Below are 10077 nucleotides of genomic sequence, written 5' to 3'. Positions count from 1 at the left end.
AGGAAGTGGACACAGTGCGTTCTACTGTGCTAATAGTGTGATCAGTGTCAGACTTGTTAGAGGAAGTGGACACACTGGCTTCTACTGTGCAATAGTTTATCCGGTGTCAGACTTGGTTGAGAGGAAGTGGACACACTTGCCTCTACTGTGCTAATAGCTTGTATCAGTGTCAGACTTGGTGAGAGGAAGTGGACACGTGGGTCTACTGTTGCTAATAGCTTGTATCCAGTGTCAGACTTGGTGAGAGGAAGTGGGCCACACTGGCTCTACTGTGCCTAAATAGCTTGTATCGGTGTCAGACTTGTGACAGAAATGGACGCAGTGGCTCTACTGGGCTAATAGCTTGTTCGGTGGTCAGACTTTGGTGAGAGGAAGTGCGACAACTGCTCTACTGTGCTAATAGCTTGTATCGTGTCAGGGACTTGTGACAGGAAGTGGACACATGGCTCTACTGTGCTAAATAGCTTGTATCAGTGTGAGACTTGTGAGAGAAGTGGGACACACTGGCTCTACTGTGCTAATAGCTGTAATCGAGTGTCAGACTTGGTGAGAGGAAGTGGACACACTGGCTCACTGTGCTAATAGCTTGTATCAGTGTCAGACTTGGTAGAGAAGATGGACACACTGCTCTACTGTGCTAATAGCGTGTATCAGTGTCAGAGCTTGGTGAGAGAAGTGACACACTGGCTTACTGTGCTTAATAGTTGTATCAGTGTCAGACTTGTGAGAGGAAAGTGGACACCACTGGCTCTACTGTGCTAATAGCTTGTATCAGTGTCAGACTTGGTGAGAGGAAGGTGGACCACACTGGCTCTACCTGTGCTAATAGCTTGTATCGGTGTCAGACTTGGTGAGAGGAGTGGAAACGCAGTGGCTCTAACTGTGCTAATAGCTTGTATCAGTGTCAGACTTGGATGAGAGGAAGTGGACACACTGGCTCTACTTGCTAATAGCTTGTATCGGTGTCAGACTGGGGTGAGAGGAAGTGGACACAGCTGGCTCTACTTGCTAATAGCTTGTATCAGTGTCAGACTTGGTGAGAGGAAGTGGACGGCAGTGGCTCTACTGTGCTAATAGCTTGTATCAGTGTCAGACTTGGTGAGAGGAAGTGGACACACTGGACTCTACTGTGCTTAATAGTTGTATCGGTGTCAGACTTGGTGACAGGAATTGGCACACACTGGCTCTCTGTGCATAATAGGCTTGTATCGGTGCCAAGACTTGGTGAAGAGGAAGTGAACACACTGGCTTCTACTTGCTAATAGCTTGGTATCAGTGTCAGAACTGGGTGAGAGGAAGTGGACACACTGCTGCTACTGTCTAATCTGTATTCAGTGTCAGACTGGGTGAGAGAAAGTGGACACACTGGCTCTACGTGGCTAATAGCTTGTATCAGTGTCAGACTTGGCTGAGAGGAAGTGGACACAGTGTTTCTACTGTGCTAATAGCTTGTATCAGTGGTCAGACTTTGGTGAGAGGAAGTGGACCACCACTGGCCTACTGTGCTAATAGAACTTGTATCCAGTGTCAATCCCGGGGTGGTGATAGAAAGTGCTCCTGTTGTAAAAATTACTAGCTAGACCGTCACACAGCTTCTAGTCAGCATGCAACGTGTCCTCGGTAACATAATGTTGATTCCCAACCTCAACAATAACATTACTCCTCCCCTTTTCAACATGACCACCTAACATGCTTGGGATGGGAATACTGCTTGACATGGGGATGGTCTGAAATCATTAGTCTAGTTTAGCCAGTTTGGGCGGTTAGGCCAGTGGGGTTAGGCAGGGGTGTGGACTGGTTAGGGCCAGTGTTTTGGGCTGGTTGCTTAGGCCCAGTTTGGGTAGGAGGGTTTGGGACTGGTTTAGTCTAGGCCATGTATTGGCTGATGGGTAGGAGGGTTGGTTGAGGGTGTTGAAGGGATGGGGGGTAGGACTGATGTTGGCCAGATAAAGGGTGTAGAATGAGTTCGCTAGTGTATTGTGATTACAGCGATGATGGGTATAGGATTAGCGAATTAGATAAGGTTTCAGAGAGAGGGTCAGAGGACTTAGTTAGTGGGATTACAGTGCATTATGGGGTAGGTGTCAGCGGTCAGGGGTCTTTAGTAGTAGTGTTGGTGATACAGGATGGTGAGGGCGTCCTCAAGGGTTAGGGTCTCTATACATTGGTGTATTACAGGATGAGGTAGGTTCAGATGGTCAGGTCTTAGTAGTGGGTGTATTACTAGGGATGGGTTAGGTTCAGGAGGTCAGGGGTCTTAGTAGTGGTGTCTTCGTGTTGTATTTACAGGGGATGGGTAGGGTCAGGAGGTTAGGGTCTTAGTAGTGGACTGTATTCAGGGTCGCGTAGCCTAGGTAGGGTCAGAGGTCTCTCAGGGTCATTTAAGTAGTGGCTGTATTACAGGGGATGGGGTCAGGGGGTCAAGGTCAGGGGGTCTTAGTAGTGGATTTGTAGTACAGGATGGTAGGGTCTTTAGTAAATTGGTGTATTACAAGGGATGGGTCAGAGTTAGGGTCTTTTAGTAGTGGTGTATACAGGGATGGTAGGGTCAGAGGCCAGGGTCTTAGTAGTGGTGTATTACAGGGATGGGCTTAGGGTCAGAGGTCAGGATTAGTAATGCGTTATTACAGGATGCTGGTTGGGTCAGAGGGCAGGGTCTTAGGAGTGGTGTATTACCAGGATGGTAGGTCAGAGGTCAGGTCTTTAGTAGTGGTGTATTACAGGATGTAGGGTCAGAGGTCAGGTCTTAGTCAGTTGGTGGTTTACAGGGATGGGAGCTCAGAGGTCAGGTTTTAGTAGTGGTGTATTACAGGGATGGGTTAGGGTCGGGTCAGGGTTTAGTAATGGGTGTATTACAGGGATAGGTTAGGGTCAGAAGGTCAGGGCTTAGTAGTGGTGTATTTACAGGGATGCGTAGGGTCAGAGGTCCAGGGTCTTAGTAGTGGTGTATTACAGGACAATGGGTAGGGTCAGAGGTCAGGGTTTTAGTAAGGTGTATTACAGGGCATGGGTAGGGCAGAGGTCAGGTCTTGTAGTAGTGGTGTATTACAGGGATGCGGAGGGTCAGAGGTCAGGGTCTTAGTAGTGGTTATTACAGGGATTGGTAGGGTCAGAGGTTAGGGTCTAGTAGTGGTGGATTACAGGGATGGTTCAGAGGTCAGGCGTTTAGTAGTTGTGTATTACAGGGATGGGTCAGAGGTTCAGGGTTTATAGTGTGTATGACAGGGATGGAGTAGGGTCTTTAGTAATGATGTATTACAGGGATAGGTTAGGGTCAGAGGGCAGGGTCTTATAGTGGTGTATTACAGGGATGGTCAGAGGTTCAGGGTTTAGTAGTGGTGTATTACAGGGATGGGTAGGGTTCTTTAGTAATGGTGTATTACCAGGGATGCGTAGGGTCAGAGGTCAGGGTCTTAGTTAGTGGTGTTTTACAGGGATGGGCTAAGGTCAGAGGTCAGGTCTTAGTAGGTGTGTATTACAGGGATGTATAGGGTCAAGGTCCGATTAGTAGTGTATGTTGACCACATGGAGTTCCTTGATTGCGGTACTTAAGCTGCGTCCATTAACCTGTTAGATAGAGATGGTGTTGGAGGTAGCTTAATGTTCTCTCGGATTACCCTTGTCGTGATTTTTCCTGGAGATGGGACTTAAGCCTACGTCCATTACCTGTTAGATAGATGGGGGGTTGGAGGTAGTTACATGTTCTCTCAGGACTACCTGTCGTGATGTTCCTAGGAGATGGGGACTTAACACGCCATACCTTTAGATAGATGGGTGTTGGAGGTAGCGCTTACATGTTCTCTCAGGAGATACCTGTCGTGATGTTCCTGGAGATGGGACTTAAGCTGACGCTCCACTACCTGTTAGATAGATGGGATTTAAGCCTGTGTCCACTACTCACCAGGAGAACAGTTAACGGTCTGTCATTTAGCTCCACTCACCAGGGAACAGTTACGGTCTGTTAAATTTAGGCTCCACTCAACCAAGAAACAGTTTACGGTCTGTTAATTTAGCTCACTTCACCAGGAGAAACAGTTACGGTCTGTTTAATTTAGCTCCCACTCCCAAGAGAACAGTTACGGGGTGTTAATTTAGGCTCCACTCACCAGGAACAGTTACGGTCTGTTAATTTAGCTCCACTCACAGCGGAGAACATTTACGGATCTGTTAATTTAGCTCCACTCACCAGGAGAACAGTTACGGTATTCTGTTAATTTAGCTCCACTTCACCAGGGAGAGAACAGTTACGGTCTGTTAATTTAGCTTCACTTCCAGGAGAACAGTGACGGTCTGATAATTTTAGCTCCACTCACCAAGAGAACAGTTAACGGTCTTGTTATTTGCTCACTCCCAACGAGAACAGTTACGTCCGTGGGTTAATTTTAGCTCCACTCACCAAGAGAACAGTTACGAGTCTGTTAATTTAGCTCCAACTCCCAGGAGAACAGTTACGGTCTGTTAATTAGCTCCACTTCACAAGGAACAAGTTACGGTCTGTTAATTTAGCTCACTCACCAAGAGAACAGTTCGGTCTGTTAATTTAGCTCCACTCACCAAGAGAACAGTTACGTTCTGTTAATTTAGCGTCCACTCACCAGGAGAAACAGTTACGGTCTGTTAATTTAGCTCCACTCACCAGGAGAACAGTTACGGTCTGTTAATTTAGCTCCACTTCACCAAGAGAACAGTTACGGTCTGTTAATTTAGCTCCACTCACCAGCGAGAACAGTTACGGTCTGTTAATTTAGCTCACTCACCAGTGAGAAACAGTTACGGTCTGTTAATTTAGCTCCACTCACCAGGAGAAACAGTTACGGTCTGTGTAATTTTAGCTCCACTCACCAGGAGAACAGTTACGGTCTGTAATTTAGCTCCAAACTCACCAGCGAGAACAGTTACGGCTGTAATTTAGCTCCACTCACCAGGAGAACAGTTACGGATCTGTTAATTTAAGCTCCACTCACCAACCCGAGAACAGTACGGTCTGTTAATTTAGCTCCACTCACCAAGAGAACAGGTGGACCGGTCTGTTTAATTTACTCCACTCACCCAAGAGACAGTTACGGTCTGTTAATTTAGCCTCCACTCACCAGGAGAACAGTTACGGGTTCTGTTAATTTAGCTCCACTCACCAGAGAACAGTTACGGTCTGTTAATTAGCTCACTCACAAGAGAACAGTTACGCGTCTGATTAATGTACTCTACTCACCAGGAGACAGTTACGGGTCTGTTAATTAGCTCCACTCACCAAAAGAGAACAGTACGGTCTGTTAATTTAGTCCATCACCAGGAGAACAGTTACGGTCTGTTAATTTAGCTCCACTCACCCAAGAGAACAGTTCACGGTCTGTTAATTTAGCTCCACTCACAGCGAGAACAGTTTACGGTCTGTTAATTTAGCTCCACCACCAGAGAACAGTTACGGTCTGTTAATTTAGCTCCACTCACCAGAGAACAGTTCGGTCTTGTTAAATTTAGCTCCACTCACCCAGGAGAACAGTTACGGTGCTGTTAATTTAGCTCCACTCACCAGTGAGAACAGTAAACGGTCTGTATTTAAGCTCCACTCACCAAGAGAAACAGTTACGGTCTGTTAATTTAGCTCCACTCACCAAGAGAACAGTTACGGTCGTGAATGTAGCTCACCTCCACCAAGAGAACAGTTTACGGTCTGTAATTTAGCTCCACTCACCAGAGAACATTTACGGTCTGTTTAATTGTAGCTCCCACTCACCAGTGAGAACAGTTTCACGGTCTAGTTATTTAGCTCCACTCACCAGGAGAACAGTTACGGTCTGTTATTTAGTCTCCAGCTCACCAGGAGAACAGTTACGGGTCTGTTAATTTAAGCTCCACTCACAAGAGAAACAGTGACGTCTGTTAATTTAGTCCACTCACCAGGTGAGAACCAGTTTACGGTCTGTTAATTTAGCTCCACTCACAGGAGAACAGTTACGGTCTGTTAAGTTAGCTCCACTCACCAAAGAACAGTTACGGTCTGCTTAATTTTAGCTCCACTCACCAAGAGAACAGTTACGGTCTGTTAATTTAGCTCACTACCAAGAGAACAGTTTACGGTCTGTTAATTTAAAGCTCCACTCACCAGGAGAACAGTTAGTCTGTTAATTTAGCTCCACTCACCAGGAGAACAGTTAACGGTCTGTAATTGGAGCTCCACTCACCAAGAAACAGTTACGGTCTGTTAATTTAGCTCCGACTTCACCAGAGAACAGTTACGGTCTGTAATTTGCTCCACTCACCAGTGAAACAGTTACGGTCTGGTTAATTTAGCTCCACTCACCAGTGAGAACAGTTACGGTTGTTAATTTAGCTCCACTCACCAGGAGAACAGTTACGTTCTGTTAATTTAGTCCACTCACCAGGAGACAGTTACGGTCTGTTAATTAGCTCACTCACCAGGAGAACAGTTACGGTCTGTTAATTTAGCTCCACTCACCAAAGAAAGTTACGGTCTGTTAAATTATGCTCCACTCACCAAGAGAACAGTTACGGTCTTTATTTAGCTCCACTCACCAAGGAGAACAGTTACGGTCTGTTAATTTAGCTCCACCACCAAGAGAAACAGTTACGTCGTTAATTTAGCTCCACTCACCAAGAGAACAGTTACGGTCTTGTTAATTTAGCTTCCACTCACCAGGAGAACAGTTACGGTCTGTTAATTTAGCTCCACTCACCAAAGAGAAACAGTTACGGTCTGTTTAATTTAGGCTCCACTCACAGGAGAACATTAACGGTCTGTTAATTTAGCTCCACTCACCAGGAAACAGTTACGGTCTGTTGAATTTAGCTCCACTCACCAGGGGAAGAACAGTTACGGTCTGTAATTAGCGTCCACTCACCAGGAGAACAGTTACGGTCTGTTAATTAGCTCCACTCACCAGGAGAACAGTTACGGTCTGTTAATTTAGCTTCAACTCACCAGGAGAACAGTTTACGGTCCTGTTAATTAGCTCACTCACCATGAGAACAGTTACGGTCTGTTAATTTAGCTCCACTCACCAGGAGTACAGTTACGGTCTGTTAATTTATCCACTCACCATGAGGAACAGTTACGGTCTTGTTAATTTAGCTCACTCACCAAATGAGAAACGTTACGGTCTGTTAATTAAGCTCCACTCACCAAGAGAACAGTTTACGGTCTGTTAATTAGCTCACTCACCAAGAGAACATTACGGTCTGTTTAATTTAGCTCCACTCACCAGGAGAACAGTTACGGTCTGTAATTTAGCCTCCACTCACCAAGAGAACAGTTACGGTCTGTAATTTAGCTCCAACTCACCCAGGAGAACAGTTACGGTCTGTTATTTAGCTCATCACCAGGAAAAACATTTACGGCTGTTATTTAGCTCCACTCACCAATGAGAACTTACGGTCTGTTAATTTAGCTCCACTCACCAAGAGAAACAGTTACGTGGCTGTTACATTAGCTCCACCTCACCAGTGGAACAGTTACGTCTGTTAATTTAGCTCCATCACCAAGAGAACAAGTTACGGTCTGTTAATTTTAGCTCCCACTCACCAGGAGAACCAGTTACGCGGTTTCTGTTAAGTTAGCTCACTCACCAAGAGAACAGTTACGGTCTGTTAATTTAGCTCCACTCACCAAGAGAACAGTTACGGTCTGTGAATTTAGCTTCCACTCACCAGAGAACATTACGGTCTGTAATTTAAGCGTCCACTCACCAAGAGAACAGTTACGTCTGTTATTTAGCTCCACTGCCCAGGAGAACAGACGGTCTGTTAATTTAGCTCCACTCACAAGAGAACAGTACGGTCTGTTAATTTAGCTCCACTCACCAGAAGAAACCAGTTACGGTCTGTTAATGTTAGCTCCACTCACCAGGGCGGAGAACAGTTACGGTCTGTTAATTGAGCTTCCACTCACCAACCAGAACAGTTACGGTCTGTTAATTTAGCTCCACTCACCAAGGGAGAACAGTTACGGTTGTTAATTTTAGGCCACTCCACCAAAGAGAACAGTTACGAGTCTGTTAATTAGCTCCACTCAGCCAAGAGAAACAGTTACGGTCTGTTAATTTAGCTCCACTCACCAGGAAACATTAGGTCTGTTAATTTAGCTCCACTCACCAAGAAGAACAGTTACGTCTGTTAATTTAGCTCCACTCACCAAGAGACAGTTACGGCTAGCTGTTAATTTAGCTCACTCACCAGTGAGAACAGTTACCGTCTTTAATTAGCTCACTCACCGGAGAACAGTTTACGGTTGTTAATTAGCTCCACTCACCAGAGAACAGTCTACGTCTGTTAATTTAGCGCCTCACCAAGAGACAGTTACGGTCTGTTAATTTTTACTCCACTCCACCAAGAGAACAGTTACGGTCTGTTAATTTAGCTCCACTCACCAAGGGAACAGTTACGGTCTGTAATTTAGCTCCCACTTCCACCAAGGAAGAACAGTACGGTCTGTTAATTTAGCTCCACTCACAAGAGACAGTTACGGTCTGTTAATTTAGCTCCACTCACCAGGAGAACAGTTACGTTTTTTTTCTGTTTTTTTTTTTTTAATTTAGCTCCACTCACAGAGAGAACAGTTACGGTCTGTTAATTAGCCTCCACTCACCAGGAGAACAGTTACGGGGTCTGTTAATTTTAGCTTCCACTCACCAGGAGACAGTTACGTCTGTTATTTAGCTCACTCACCCAAAGGGAGAAACAGTTACGGTCTGTTTAAATTTAGCTTCCCACTCACCAGGGCAGAAAACAAGTTAGGTCTGTTAATTTTAGCTCCACGGTCACCAGGAGAACAGTTTTCGGGTCTGTTAATTTAGCTCCACTTCACAAGAGAACAGTACGGTCTTGTTAAATTAGAAGCTCAGCTCACCAAGAGGAACATACGGTCTGTTAATTAGCTCCACTCACCAGGAAACAGTTTACGGTCTGCTTAATTTAGCTCCACTCACCAGGGAGAACAGTTACGGTCTGTTAATTTAGCTCCACTCACAAGAGAACAGTTACGGTCTGTTAATTTAGCTCCAGCACCAACAGAACAGTTACGGTCTGTTAATTAGCTCCATCTCTCTTCGAGTATGTATGGTATAGTGGAGGTGACAGTATGTATGGTATAGTGGAGGTGACAGTATGTATGGTATAGTGGAGGTGACAGTATGTATGGTATAGTTTCCCCCCCTTGTTTCCCTTTGAGATGTGCTGAGAAGGAGGACAAACAGTAAAAGGACGAGACAGACGACCTCTAACCCGAACCTTGGGGGTCATTAGGTGTCACTAAGGGTCAAACAGGTCCTGGTGCTGCTGCTGCTCCAGTTGATTGTTGAAGAGGTCGATCTCTCGGTTGGCCTCCTCAACATACTCCGTTATGAACTGGTCCATTTCTGCAGGGCCTTGATGTAAGGACAGCTACACCACCCACTACTCATGGAGAACAAACCATTCAGTGGAATAGGGTTGTGTTGTCAGGTGTTGTATTAGACGCCAGGGTTTTACAATGGTTGTGTTGAGGACAGACAGTAGCGATAAAAGGATACGTGGATGGAAGATCTTCTTCTCTCCAAAGAAGCTGACGTACTGTTGTCCGTTGTAGAAGAAGCCTGGAGGCAGAGGGTCCAGATGTCTCTTCACCTGAACACAGAAACATGCAGGCAGGTTGACAGACAGGTAGACAGATGGACAGGCGGGGCAAGAGAGAGGATATATTATATATTATATTAGAGGTACACTCACATGGATGGTCCTGATCTCCTGAGGAGAAAGGCTGGTGTGGGTCTTCTTCACCTTCCTCACCTCCTTCTGAAAACAAGACAACAGACACCAAGATGACTATATTACCTCTGATGTTTAGGTGACAATAAGATCAACCTCTGATGTTTAGGTGACAATAAGATCAACCTCTGATGTTTAGGTGACAATAAGATCAACCTCTGCAACTTGTCTAGAGCAAAGCAGCTGGTCAGTTAGATGGTCAGTTAGATGGTCAGTTAGATGGTCAGTTAGATGGCCAGTTAGATGGTCAGTTAGTTGGTCAGTTAGATGGTCAGTTAGATGGTCAGTTAGATGGTCAGTTAGATGGTCAGTTAGATG

At 45.5% G+C, this 10077-nt stretch overlaps 4 long non-coding RNA genes across 8 annotated transcripts; 2 read left to right on the top strand and 2 right to left on the bottom strand.

The window, feature by feature from the left end:
* The first annotated feature begins 532 nt into the window (after positions 1-532).
* Positions 533-944, top strand: LOC139027162 (uncharacterized). Its single transcript, XR_011479210.1, has 3 exons — positions 533-556; positions 736-797; positions 926-944. It is a non-coding gene; the product is annotated as an uncharacterized lncRNA (long non-coding RNA).
* Positions 945-2788: 1844 nt separating this feature from the next.
* On the top strand, positions 2789-3435 carry LOC139027161 (uncharacterized). Of its 5 annotated transcripts, none has more exons than XR_011479206.1 (3): positions 2789-2829; positions 3027-3121; positions 3327-3435. It is a non-coding gene; the product is annotated as an uncharacterized lncRNA (long non-coding RNA). The 5 variants fall into 5 exon arrangements; XR_011479208.1 differs by having other exon boundaries at positions 2795-2829; positions 3022-3121; XR_011479209.1 differs by having other exon boundaries at positions 2802-2829; positions 3027-3075.
* A 3427-nt stretch (positions 3436-6862) lies between these two features.
* LOC139027160 (uncharacterized) lies at positions 6863-8405 on the bottom strand. The gene is made up of 3 exons (XR_011479204.1): positions 8335-8405; positions 7581-7654; positions 6863-6935 (listed from the first exon to the last, which is right to left on the bottom strand). It is a non-coding gene; the product is annotated as an uncharacterized lncRNA (long non-coding RNA).
* Positions 8406-9080: 675 nt separating this feature from the next.
* LOC112079386 (uncharacterized) lies at positions 9081-9815 on the bottom strand. The gene is made up of 3 exons (XR_002895929.2): positions 9721-9815; positions 9525-9618; positions 9081-9371 (listed from the first exon to the last, which is right to left on the bottom strand). It is a non-coding gene; the product is annotated as an uncharacterized lncRNA (long non-coding RNA).
* Positions 9816-10077: the final 262 nt, after the last annotated feature.

This window comes from Salvelinus sp. IW2-2015, unplaced genomic scaffold (assembly GCF_002910315.2).
Source record: "Salvelinus sp. IW2-2015 unplaced genomic scaffold, ASM291031v2 Un_scaffold7810, whole genome shotgun sequence".
Lineage (NCBI taxonomy): Eukaryota > Metazoa > Chordata > Actinopteri > Salmoniformes > Salmonidae > Salvelinus > Salvelinus sp. IW2-2015.
Note: the sequence above shows the minus strand (reverse complement) of the source record. Positions and strands in the feature narration are given on the sequence as shown.